Source organism: Neomonachus schauinslandi, chromosome 10 (assembly GCF_002201575.2).
Source record: "Neomonachus schauinslandi chromosome 10, ASM220157v2, whole genome shotgun sequence".
In the NCBI taxonomy this organism is placed as follows: domain Eukaryota; kingdom Metazoa; phylum Chordata; class Mammalia; order Carnivora; family Phocidae; genus Neomonachus; species Neomonachus schauinslandi.
Window position 1 is genome coordinate 19,347,855 of NC_058412.1, and position 12,766 is coordinate 19,360,620.

General features: G+C 37.9%; 1 pseudogene; it reads right to left on the bottom strand.

Moving 5' to 3' along the window:
• Nucleotides 1–1,548: 1,548 nt before the first annotated feature.
• On the bottom strand, nucleotides 1,549–3,399 carry LOC110587363 (annotated as a pseudogene).
• Nucleotides 3,400–12,766: the final 9,367 nt, after the last annotated feature.

Genomic DNA, 12,766 nt, shown 5'->3' on the forward strand with positions numbered 1-12,766 from the left:
TTTTCTGGGATTAACTTAGTCACTGTGGGATTATGAAATTGTTTTCATTGTTAGGAATTTTTCATTGTTTTTTGGTCAAAATTACCATGTTTTCTTTATGGTTTCTCACTTAATTTATAGCTAGCTTTATGCCCATGTTTCCCAGTATTGAAGTTATTCAAGTATTGAAATGTATATAAGATACTCGATAGATTTTTAAATTAAATTGAGCATAGAAGAACACTAGTACTTATCTAAGGAAACAGAATGTACGTGTGTGTGTGTGTGTGTGTTCCTGTGCGTTTACATGGGCATTGAAGAAAAGAGGGCTAGACTGAGCACATTTACCAGACATTGGAAAGATAATTGAGAAGCTGAAGACAACTAGGAGAGTGTAGTTTCTTATGATGTGTATGAAAGCTCAAAGAGAATACTGACTTTAGGATGGACAGAAGGTTCACCTCAAATCTCCCTAACCGAATTCTGTAAGGTCAAATAAGTGATAAGGGTTCAAAGCGTTAAAAGGAGTTAGAGGTGACAATTCAGAGAAGTGATATAATAAGAAGGATATAGGAGGCTTAAATTTCAGAGTCTAAGTAACATGGGATTTTGAAATCTAGGTGTAGGTTGGTGGGACAGCCCAGCTTATATGGATTATCTATTGCACTTTATAATTTTTTCCATGTATATTGGGAAATTTGTGTTCTTTAGTATTCCTGGATGTCATCTTATTTTCCCTTCCCATGCTCTGGATGGCCATCTTTTCCTTTGAACACACCTTTGCCCTCTTCCTTAAGAACAGAGAAAGAGATAGTAAGTATATATCTAAAGCAAAAATTCTCAAAATAAGGTCTGCAGATTTCTGGGGGTCTGTATTAGTCTGCTTAGGTTGCCAGAACAGAATACCACAGACTTTGTGGCTTAAACAACAAAATGTATTTTCTCAATATTCTGGGCACTGGAAGTTCAGTGTTAAGGTGCTGGCAGTACTGGTTACTGGTGAAGCCTTTTCTTCCTGGTTTGCAAAAGACCACCTTTTCACTGTGTCTTCCCATGGCCTTTCCTCTGTGAGTATACTTCTGGTGTCTCTTCCTTTTCTCATAAGGACATTAACCTTAATTAGCTCTTTAAAGACCCTATCTCTAAAAATACAGTCACATTGGGGGTTAGGGTGTCAACATACAAATTTTGGGGAGACAAAATTCAATTTGTAACAGGGTTCCAAGATCTTTTCATGGGGTCTACAACATCCAAATGTTTTTGTTTTTTGTTTTTTTTTTAAGATTTTATTTATTTATTTGTCAGAGAGAGAGAGCACAAGCTGGGGGAGTGGCAGGCAGAGGGAGAAGCAGGTTCCCTGCTGAGCAAGGAGCCTGATGCGGGACTCGATCCCAGGACCCCCTGGATCATGACCTGAGCTGAAGGCAGACGCTTAACCAGCTGAGCCACCCAGGTGTCCCTACAACACCCAAATGGTTTTATGAATAATACTAAGATGTTATTTGCCTTTTCTAATGCATAGACATTTTCATTGAGGGTACAAAAATAATGGAAGGTAAATCTGGTAGCTTACCACAAATCAGGGCAGGAGTACTCGACTATATTTGTGATCTTTATCTTCTTCAGTGCTACATATTTGCAGTAAAGAAAAAAATAGGTTATTAAAGGGCTATTAAGTATTCTAAAATTTGCTTAGTTTTTATTTATAATACAATAAATATTGATAACCTATATAAATTAAATCTCTTTTCAGTCCTCTAAAATTTTTTAAATTTCTTTTTCTTGTCTGATTGCTGTGGCTAGGACTTCCAGTACTATGTTGAATAAAAGTGGTGAGAGAGGACATCCTGGTCTTGTTCCTGATCTTAGGGGAAGAGCGCTCAGGTTTTCACCATTGAGTATGATGTCTGCTATGGGTTTTTCATATATGGCCTATATTATGTTGAGGTATGTTTGCTCTAAACCTACTTTGTTGAAAGTTTTTATCATGAACGGATGTTGTACTTTGTCAGATGCTTTTTCTGAATCTGTTGAGGTGATCATATGGTTTTTGTCCTTTCTCTTGTTAATGTGATGTATCATGGTGAATGTTGTTTTTTTTTTTTAATGTATTGTTGAATTTGGCTTGGAGTCCTCAATTTTTAAAAGTGTAAAGGAGAGGTGACAATTCACAGAAGTGATAGTGGAGAGAGAGAGAGGGAGAGAGAGGGAGAGAGAGGATAGTGGGGGGAGGAGCAGCAGAGGGAGAGGAACAGGCGGACTCCCCGCCGAGCAAAGAGCCTGACTCAGGCTCAATCCTCTGACCCTGAGATCATGACCTGAGCTGAAATCAAGAGCTGGATGATTAACTGACTGAGCCACCCAGGTGCCCGGGAGCAGAGGCTCTTTGTGCCGAGTTTTTCACACATACTATGACATCATTCATTTCTGAAATCATTTTGGGATGAAGATGTTTGTTTTTTTTTTAAACTGTTTATTTTCCGTCAACCTTTTCCATTTCTATTTCCATTTTGTTTGCCTTTGTGGAAGAGCAGCTTAAGACCACTCAGTGTTGTTGTTCCTACCCATTCAGTGGCCTGAGCAGTGGGAGCTGCAGACCGGTCTTCAGTGGCCGGCTGGGCGCTCCAGTCTTCAGTAGGGAACTGCTGAATAGGCACTGAGGGCTCCTGCACGCCTTCAGACCAGTCTCCGACTTCAGGCTGAGTAGCAGTGAATTCAGGAGCTGGAGCCGTCCATTCACCCTGAAATTCCTCCTTGGTCACAGCCTTTTCAGCAGCGGCCTGCTCTTTTCAATCTCTTCAGGATCTCTGTAGAAGTAGAGATCAGGCATGACCTCCCATGGTGTTCACCGGAAATGGTGCCACGCATGCGCAGAGCTTCCCTGGCCAGCATCCACCACATCAGACCCACTGAGTGAGCTCCTTTGTTGTTGCAGGGGATGGCAATGTCCACATAGCGCAGAGGAGAGTCTGTGTTACACAGAGCAATGGTAGGCAGGTTAACATAGGACGCCTCTGTAAGAGGCTGGTTGGTGGTCAGCCCTGGGATCAGTAACCACCAGAAGTCTCGGCTCCCGGAAGGCTGCCTGGATCTGGTTAGTGAAGGTTCCAGGAGTGAAGCGGCCGGCAATAGGAGTGGCTCCGGTAGCAGCAGCAAATTTCGGCACAGCTCGCTGGCCAGTATTCCTGGACGATAGGACACTGACAGCTGGGTTTTCAATGGCAACAATGGCACGAGCTGCCAGCAGAAGCTTCTCCCAGGTTCTCTTCAGATTTATGATGTAGATACCATCACTTTCCTTTTGTAGATGTACTGTTTCATTTGAAAGTCAAGGTTGGTGCCACCTAAATGGGTTTCTACTGCAAGGAATTTGAGGACATCCTCCTCCTTCATTTGCACGACATCAAGGGCTCCGGACATTGTGAAAGTAGTCTCGGCTCAGACATTACCCTCACATATAAACTGGCCTTAATCACTCCATCTAATATGTAAAAGTAGCTCCCCTTGTAACTGTACCTCAAATTATTGTTTTATTTACTGATCTTTTCCTCTCACTGGAATGTGAGCTTTGAAGAGTGGGAACTTCATCTCTCTTGTTTACTGCCACAGCCAAGCACCTGCTGTAGTGCTTACCACACGTCGGGCGCTTAAATATGTGAGGATTGAATCACTCTGCCTGTTACAAAAGAAATGATGTGTACTGAGTAAAAGAAATAATAAAAAAAATATTTTATAATCTGATTTTAAAATACCTTATAATGTGTATTACCTGTTTTTTGAAGTCATGAGGCTAGGTGTCTGGTTATTGTCTGCCCCCCTCCCCCCCCCAAAGATACTGTGCATGCCACTGTATGGAAAGTGATAGTTAAATGTAACTGTAGATGGAATTACTTATTAAAACCTCTAAGCACATATGCAGGTCACTTCTCTATTTTAAAAGGTAATATGTAATTTAGAAATATTACAAAAAGAAACAAATATCTAGATACAAGCATTTTTATTGGTTAACTTTAGTGAGTATCTATTCTTTGCTACCCTTGAGAGGTACAAAGAGGTAGTAAGACTGTCTTTCTGTTGACAGTGTGTGGAGTAAACCAAGCCCGCACTTAGAAAAATGTGTAATGCAAACACTCATCTGATAAAGTATATGCCAGTTTTAACTGTTACCTAAAGTGATCTAACCTGTGTTTTGTAAAATGCCATCTTAGTACAATGCCGTCTTCTAACACATGTAAAACCTGTATTGGGAATTAAAATCCTGTCTGAGCATCCCACCATAGTGTTTTGGAGATTTAGAACAGCTTAGTTTTGATAGTCTTCAACAGCTGCCTTCTGATTCAGTAAAGTTGCTCTTCAAGAAAGAACTAAACACTTGTAGTTTAGGTGTTACATTTCATTTTTAGCTCCTTGAATGTGGACTCTCTCCAACATCCTGGTGTTTTCTCTCGCCTTGTAGCAAAAACAGAGAGATAAATTATATTGCAGAATGTTGCCACAGAAATGGGCTTTCTCCAATTAGTAGAGACTAATCCAGCAGGTTTACTACTTTCAGCTTGCTTTTACCCATGTGTTCTCACCCTCAAACCTGTGCCTAATCCCTTATGTTAACAATCTAGTGTACCCCCCCTCATGCCAGTGATACTGCTCTTGGATTTGTTTAGAAAGATGTAATGTCCTTTGACCAGTTTAATGATCCACGTTCTCTTTAAGCTTTTAACTGCATTACTATTGTTGAATTGGAATAGGTTCAGTAATAACATAATTTAACCTTTTAAAATGTTGTGTACCTACTCTGTGCAAGTTAAAAAACATCCATCTAGGAGCTTAAAGTCTAGTGAGGAAGATAGGCAATAAGCACATAATCACACAAATAGGTTAATATAAATTTTGCAAAATGCTAAGAAGGAGAAGTAGAAAGTGCTATTAAAGTATAAGGAAGGGCTGATTTAGATTACTGTGGTAAGAGTAGTAGAGTTTTAGCTGAAGCTTGAACAGTGAATAGGAACTGGGCAGGTAAAGAAAATAAGAGATTATTTGCAAGAGAGAATATATTATAGTGAAGGCCATGGAGTGGGGAAGAAAGACTGGGGAATAGGTAGGAACTCAGGAAGGATGAGTGCTGCTAAAACATACCATGCTATGGGAAGAGTGGCTATGTCATGAGTTTGGGATTTTATTATAAGTGAGTTAAAACCTTATGGAAGGGGTTTAAACAGGAATAGGATATCAGACTTGTATGTATGTGGACGATGACTTATTTTTGAAATAGGCTAGATGGGGCATGGTGATTGAGTACAATATAGGATGTGACAGTGGAAAAGATTTCAAAGGTGATATCTGGGTTTCTGTGGTAGCATTGGGTGAGTGTGAAGGTACCTTCCCCCCCCCCCCCGGATATGGAATAGCCAAGGAAAAGAATATAGAGGAGTTTAGTTTGGAACTTCTTAATAAATAGGCAGATGCTTATAGGTATGGAGCTTAAAATAGAGCATAAAAATAGTAGGAGCATTCTTTTGTGAATAAGTTGTGTTCAAAATAGATGTGTTTATATGACATCCAGAAGAGAGATTAAACTTAGTTGGCTATGGTCTCTTAATCATTTCACAGTGTTTACCATGTGCCAGGCATCATTTTAAACAACTTAAAAATATTGTTTACTCTCCTAACAACTTTGGAATAGGTAAAGTATTATTCTGCTTTTTTGTAGAGCAGGAAACTAAGGCATGGAGAGGTTAAGATCAGAAAGTTAGTGATGGTGGAATTGAGCTCCAGAATCCATACTTGTAACCATAATGCAGTATGTCTCAGTTATAAGAAGGGAATGTGGTTGCCTATAGGCAGATATGGATAGCTAAAGCTCAGTTAATTTCATGGGTGTGAGGTTTTATTCTATCAGTATGCTGGCGTATACTAATCTATTATTGATGGGCATTTGGGTTCTTACCATTTTTTGTTCTCATAAACAATGCTGGCATGAACATCTTTCTTCATACCTCTTACCCACATACACAAAGAATTTCCTTGGAGTCACAGTTCTCTTTAATGCTGGGTGCACTCAGAATTCTTGCCCCTACGAAGATTTATTTCCCGGCTGGAGTCCCCTTGGATCTCATGCTTTTACCATGGAGCAACAGTTTTCATATCTTTCCAACATAATACAGTTTCTTCTAACAACACCCATGAATTTACCCAGATATTTTTAGACATCCGAAAATTATGTGAAGAGGTGGTTTTTTTCTGGAGAGAGATTACCAGGTTTTCATAAAAGCATTTTGTAATCATAAGAGCAATGAAGTCAGCCTTCTAAAAATCAAAGATTAATAAGGAAAAATAAGTAAATATTGCCATCCTATTAAAAAAATAAACAGTTTCATCTTTAAAGTCTTTTTTTAGGCCTCCTCTTCATAGTGTTAATAAGAAAAAACAAATAGATGGAGATGTTAAATAAACAAACTTTACATTTTTAAATTATTTTTTTAACATTAATATGGCTGGCTTGATTTCAAATTTTATTTAAATTATTTTTGCCTTTGATTTGGAGAGCATGACTCTTGCATGATCAGTAGGAGGAGGATTGGTAGCGTCATTCTTTCTTTGTTCTTCTGTGAAAACCTTACAGTCTCTCTTAAGGAAAAAAAAAACCATTTCGCTCAAAGTTTTAAGTGCCACTTTCTTTCTTAAATTTTATTTGGGGTAGAATTAATAAGAACAGAGAAGTTACTATGGAATCTTAACTGTGTAAACCAAAGTAATTTCTAATCGCCACTAGTGTTAATGGTTTATCTATAATGACCCACTACAGGACTGTAGCATAGCTAACTGAAGCTAGTGCCATCACACCCAGATTTTGGCTAACATTATGCCTTTCTCTCCTCATCAAAAAGCACATCATAAAGAAGAAGAGTTAAAATTATGTTGTAATAATGATAACCTTGAATCTGCACTAATTTTATGGAAGTAATAACTGTATAAACATTGTAATTTTAAGTGTTATTAGTAACAGGTTACTTTCATCACACTTCACAGTTATGGTATGTGGGCTGGGGGAGAGAATCTACTGCCCTTAGAGATTTTTTTTTTTTAAAGATTTTATTTATTTATTTGAGAGAGAGAATGAGATAGAGAGAGAGAGAGCATGGGGGGGGAGGGTCAGAGGGAGAAGCAGGCTCCTCGCTGAGCAGGGAGCCCGATGCGGGACTCGATCCCGGGACTCCAGGATCATGACCTGAGCCGAAGGCAGTTGCTTAACCAACTGAGCCACCCAGGCGCCCCTGCCCTTAGAGATTTGAAAGTTTCTTTTACTTCCTCACAGAGAAGAGAACAGTAGACCACAGATTCTTTTGATACTCATCTCACAAGGTAACAGTTGGTAACGGAAGGTGGATTTTTTTCTGCTTTCCCAAAGTCAGAATCCATGGTATCAGCTAATGTGTTTGAAGAGACGTTCCTTTGATCTAAAGCTGGTCCTTTTTAAAACTTCCCTAATTAACTGTTGTATAGGCCTTACTGCCTGTTGTTAGTTCTCTTTCTGTCATATCATTCATTATGTTATTGAGCCATTTCAATGGTTGATCGGTTCTTGAGAATGTCAGGATGGTGGATTTTAAAATTGTCAGAAAGATTAAGGTGTAAATAACATACATGAAGCAAAACTTTGAAAAGATTATGAAATAACAGGATGATTGAAAATAAACAAATAAAATATTACCAATAATAACATAGTATTTGATTCCAGGTAAAGGTGGTGGGTTGAGCACACAGTTAATATTGTTCCCTCCCCAAACCACAGTTAAGTTAAACAACAACAAAAATAAAGTCAATAAGGGTTGTTGTTGGGTTGTTTTTAGTCATAAATCCAGAGATGTAGGAGAATTGGAGAAAAATAGGGGGAATTTTTCAAGGCCAGAAAACAGCTAGATGAGCGGTAGCAATCTTGTTAAACCTAGGAAAGCCCAGTTTTACAAGGAGAAAGCTAAGGACTGATGGAATTTGTACTGGTGAGTCTCCAAAGGGCTCAGGCAGTGGTAGTATGTTGTAATTTTGAAAGTGGAAGGTGAAGAAGGGTAAGGAACTAAAATAAGGAGGATTGTTTAAAAGATGTTTAAGAAACAGTTCAGTGGGGGCACCTGGGTGGCTCAGTCGTTTGGGCATCCAACTCTTGATTTCAGCTCAAGTCATGATCTCAGAGTCTTGAGATCGAGCCCCATGTCAGGCTCTGCACTGGGCATGGAGCCTGCTTGAGATTCTCTCTCTCCCTCTCCCCACCTCTAAAAAAAAAAGAAGAAGAAGAAGAAGAAATAGCTAGATGCCTGGATCTTCTTCACTCTTTGCCACTGTTCTAATGAACTGCTCCTATCTTGACAGGTATATTCTCTGGATTAAAACAGAGGGCCGCTGGGCTAGTGGACAACAGGGGGATTAAATGAGCATTGGCATTTTGAATGATGAGAGCCCCTGCCCTCTTCTCTGTCATTGGCTTCCCAAACTGAGGCCTTTATCCTACAGGCAGGAACAGGAAGAATCTTCTATGAAGAATATGACTAGCCCATTAATAAAAGCAAAAAGAACTGTACATAAATATTGTACTGTATTTGGTCAATTTGTTTCTTATGGAGTACAGGCCAACAGTTCTGAAACTATATGTATGCAGGTGTTGAACAAATAAGTAAATAAGTGGTAGATAAGGGGAACCATGTTTCTCACATCACTATTTGTACTCTTAACGTAGTACAAATAGTACTTAACCAACTGAGCCACCCAGGCGCCCCTGCCCTTAGAGATTTGAAAGTTTCTTTTACTTCCTCACAGAGAAGAGAACAGTAGACCACAGATTCTTTTGATACTCATCTCACAAGGTAACAGTTGGTACTGTCGTGAAGGTCACAGTCAATAGCCCCACATACTTAATTAGAGCTTTAAATAAACTTTTTATTCCCAAAGATCTAAATACATGAAGCATCTAAGGAAAGCACCTACTATGAATAACGGAAACCAAAGTGAATAAATCTAGAATACAAAACAACTTGCTGAAAACAGACTATACAGCCGAGAAAATTTTATGTATATGTACATACATACACACACATACACATCCAGCCATATATAGATATATATGCATATACACACATACATATATACATATACCATATGTGTGTATAAAATATCTTCAGCAAGATGGGATGCTACATCTGTAAAGCAAGAATAAGATATTTTAAAAAGAGCATTCAGAAAACAAAGAATTCTTATAAATTAAGAATATGTAGCAGAGAAAAACTCAATAGAAGTATTGGACAGTGAATTGAGGAAAATTGTTTAGAAAGTAGAGTAAAAAGGAAAAGAAATGATAAACAGGAGATTGAAGAAAATAAGAAGATGAATCTAGGAGGGTCAACTTACTAGTGTTAGGAGTTCCAAAAAGAGAGAACAGAGTAAATGAAGGGAAGGAAAAAAATAAATAGTATAATTCAAGAAAATTTCTCAAAACTAAAAGTGCCTATTGGGTGCCCAGCATAAAGGAAGAGAAGAGACCAATACCAGTTCAAATAATAGGATATCCACATAGTCAACTAAGATGCTCAGTCTCCGTAATAGTCAAGGAAATTCAAATTGAAATGAAATCCCATTTTCATCCATTAGACTGTTAAAAAATAAAGTCTCATGGTATCAGGTGTTGGAAAGAATGTGGGGGAAATGGTTCTTATACATTGCTAGTGGGAGTATGAAACAACCATTTTGGCAAGCAGTTTGAGGAATGGTGAGTAGAGTGGGAGATATGTAGCTACTGTAACTCAGAAATACACTCCTGGGTATTGCCATTAGAAATTCTTGCACTTGTGCATATGAAAATATGAGCAAGAAGCCATGTACAAGAACACTCATTGAGGTATTATCTGTAAAATGAAATTTTGCAGACCACTTAAATACAGGAATGGCTGAGACCAGGTATATTCACATATATGTATGAATGAAACCCATATGTATGCACACTTCAGCAAGGATAGAGCTCCAAAATGTAATGCATGAAATCAACAAAATGCAGGATTTATGTGTAGTATACAGTTAAAACACTTACATTTTAAAATACAAAACATTAGTGTGTATTGTTTATGGATACACACACACGTACATATTCAGAAAGAGATGTACTAAATTCATGACAATGGTTATCTCTATCAAAGGGAGGGGGGGATGAACAGAGTGGGCTCTGTGTCAGTATGGGGACTTCTGATTTATTGATAGTGCTTCATTTCTTAAAGAAAAAAAAATTTAAAGACTTTAAAGACTTCAAATACCAGGAGCCCCAAGGAGAGATACATTTTAAGAGAGCTCATTGATTTCACAGTAATAATAAACATCAGATTATCAGAACTGTCCTTTTCCTCAATATTTCTTCATATCCCTCCTGTCTTCTTAGGTTCTCTGTGTCACCTATCTCCTGGTTCCATATTTTTAAATTCTCATTGTATACATATCTTTTTTGAATATGGATTTATTGTGTGCTTTTCCATCTTTATGCAGTTTCTAAATGACTGTGCTCAGCCTCCCCCTTAGCATTGCTTTCACATTCCCTCATATGGTTGACCATGAATCCATCAGGACCCTAAATCGTTAGCAGGATCCATCTGGCTTCAGTTACTGCTTGGTTTTGAAGAAGTGCCCATAAAAACTCTCCAGTTTTATAGGAGAGAGTGACATTATGTGGCAAAGATTATACCTGCACGATTAAGTATGCAGGTGATTTGGGGGGTTGCTCTTTCTTGGAAGCCAAATACTGACAGAACCTAAGTTTACGGATGACTGGATGAGCAACGCCATCATTGCCGGGAGTCAGTTGCTATTTACCAATTCCTACACAGATTACCTAGGAAAAATTCAAAGATAAAGTGCTTCACAAATGAAAGAACACACAAAATCATATCAGGAGGATTGAAATGAATTGTTTCAAGAAATGTTCGAGGGCGCAGTTTATTACAAATGCAAATAAGCTAGATATATAAAGTGAGAAAACTTCAAATAGAATGTAAATTGGGCTAATCTAACTATAAATCCTTTAACAGTTTTAACTGTAAGTCAATATGAAAAACTAGTTCGTTTCTTCGAGTTTTTGAATTGTGGGTTTAAATCAAGAGAAGAAAAATCTTGAAACTATAAAAAGCACTTAGTTTAGAGGGACTAGAAGGGGTAAGCACTTTTGGATCCAGGTAATAAGATCACCCAGTTTTCTAATATTAAACATTTCACTTCAATATGGAATTAAGCATTTGGGGAAATCATGAGTTAGAGAAAACAATTTTTATATAAAAAGAAAAAGCCCAAAACAAGCATTAAAAAAAAAACTATTACAAATGTAAAACAAAAGAAAAATAGATTTGTATTTATTGATAGTATAATGTACTAACTATACATAAAGTAAACCACTAATTTTATTTTTGAACACATGAATTAATTTGGGGGGAGAATTGAATCTTGGTGAACCCATGAAAATATTCAATCCCTCTATTTTTGAGGGGGTCTTTTTTAGTTTCAGCAATGTTATAAAAAATTTTTTTTTAATTTATTTGTTTTGAGAGAGAGAGAGGGTGCAAGCCAGGGGAGGGGCAGAGGCATAGGGAGAAGGAGGAAGCGGACTCCCTCTGAGCGGGGAGCCCCACAAAGGGCTTAATCTCAGGACCCTGAGATCATGATGTGAACCAAAATCACGAGTCGGATGCCGACTGAGCCCCCCAGGTGCCCCAGCAATGTTATAAAATGTAAGTGTATAGGTCTTGCATATCTTTTGTTAAATTAATTCTAAGTTTCCTATGTTTTTTGATGCTATTACAAATTTGTTTTGCATTTTATTTTCCAATCGTGGTTGTATAGAAACACAATTCATTTTTGTAGACTCACCTTGTGTCCTACAGTTTTGCCAAATCACATATTAATTCTAGTAATCATTTTTCAGATTCCTTAGAATTATGTACCAAAAAATGATTTTTAAGTGAATAAAGACAATTTTAATTCTTCCTCTCTGAGTTTCCTTTTATTTCTTTTTCTTATTGCATTGAATAGGACCTTCAGTACATCCATTACAATAATGAAGTGGCTGTGGGGTGCCTGGCTGGCTCCATCAGTGGAGCGTGTGACTCTTGATCTCAGGGTTGGGGGGTTGGGCCCCACATTGGGTGTAGAGATTACTTAAAAATTAAAAAAGTAATAAAGTGGTTAGAGTGAACAGTCTTGCCTTGTTCCAATATTAGGAGAACTCCCAGTATTTCATATAAATACTAGCTGTAAAGTTTTTCATTCATCCTCTTTATCAGATTGAAGGAGTTACCTTTAATTCTTAGCTTGCTAAGAATTTTATCATTGGTAGGTGAATTTTGTCAGATTTTTTTCTGTATCTGTTGAAACATTTATATGCTTTTTATTCTGTTAATATGGTAAATTACATTAATTGATACTTGAATTTTAAACCAACCTTACATTTCTTGGATAAACCACAATGATCATGGTATATTACCCTTTTTTTTAAATTTATTTTTCATTATGTTCAGTTAGCCAGCATATAGTACATCGTAAGTTCTTGTTGTAGTGTTCAGCGATTCATTAGTTGTGTATAACACCCAGTGCTCATCCCAACACCTGCCCTCCTTAATACCCATCACCCGGTTACCCCATCCCCCACCCCCCTCCCTTCTGTAACCCTCAATTTGTTTCCCAGAGTCCAGAGTCTCTCATTATTGGTCTCCCTCTCTGATTTCCCATTCAGTTTTCCCTCCCTTCCCCCGTCGTCCTCTGCTCTACT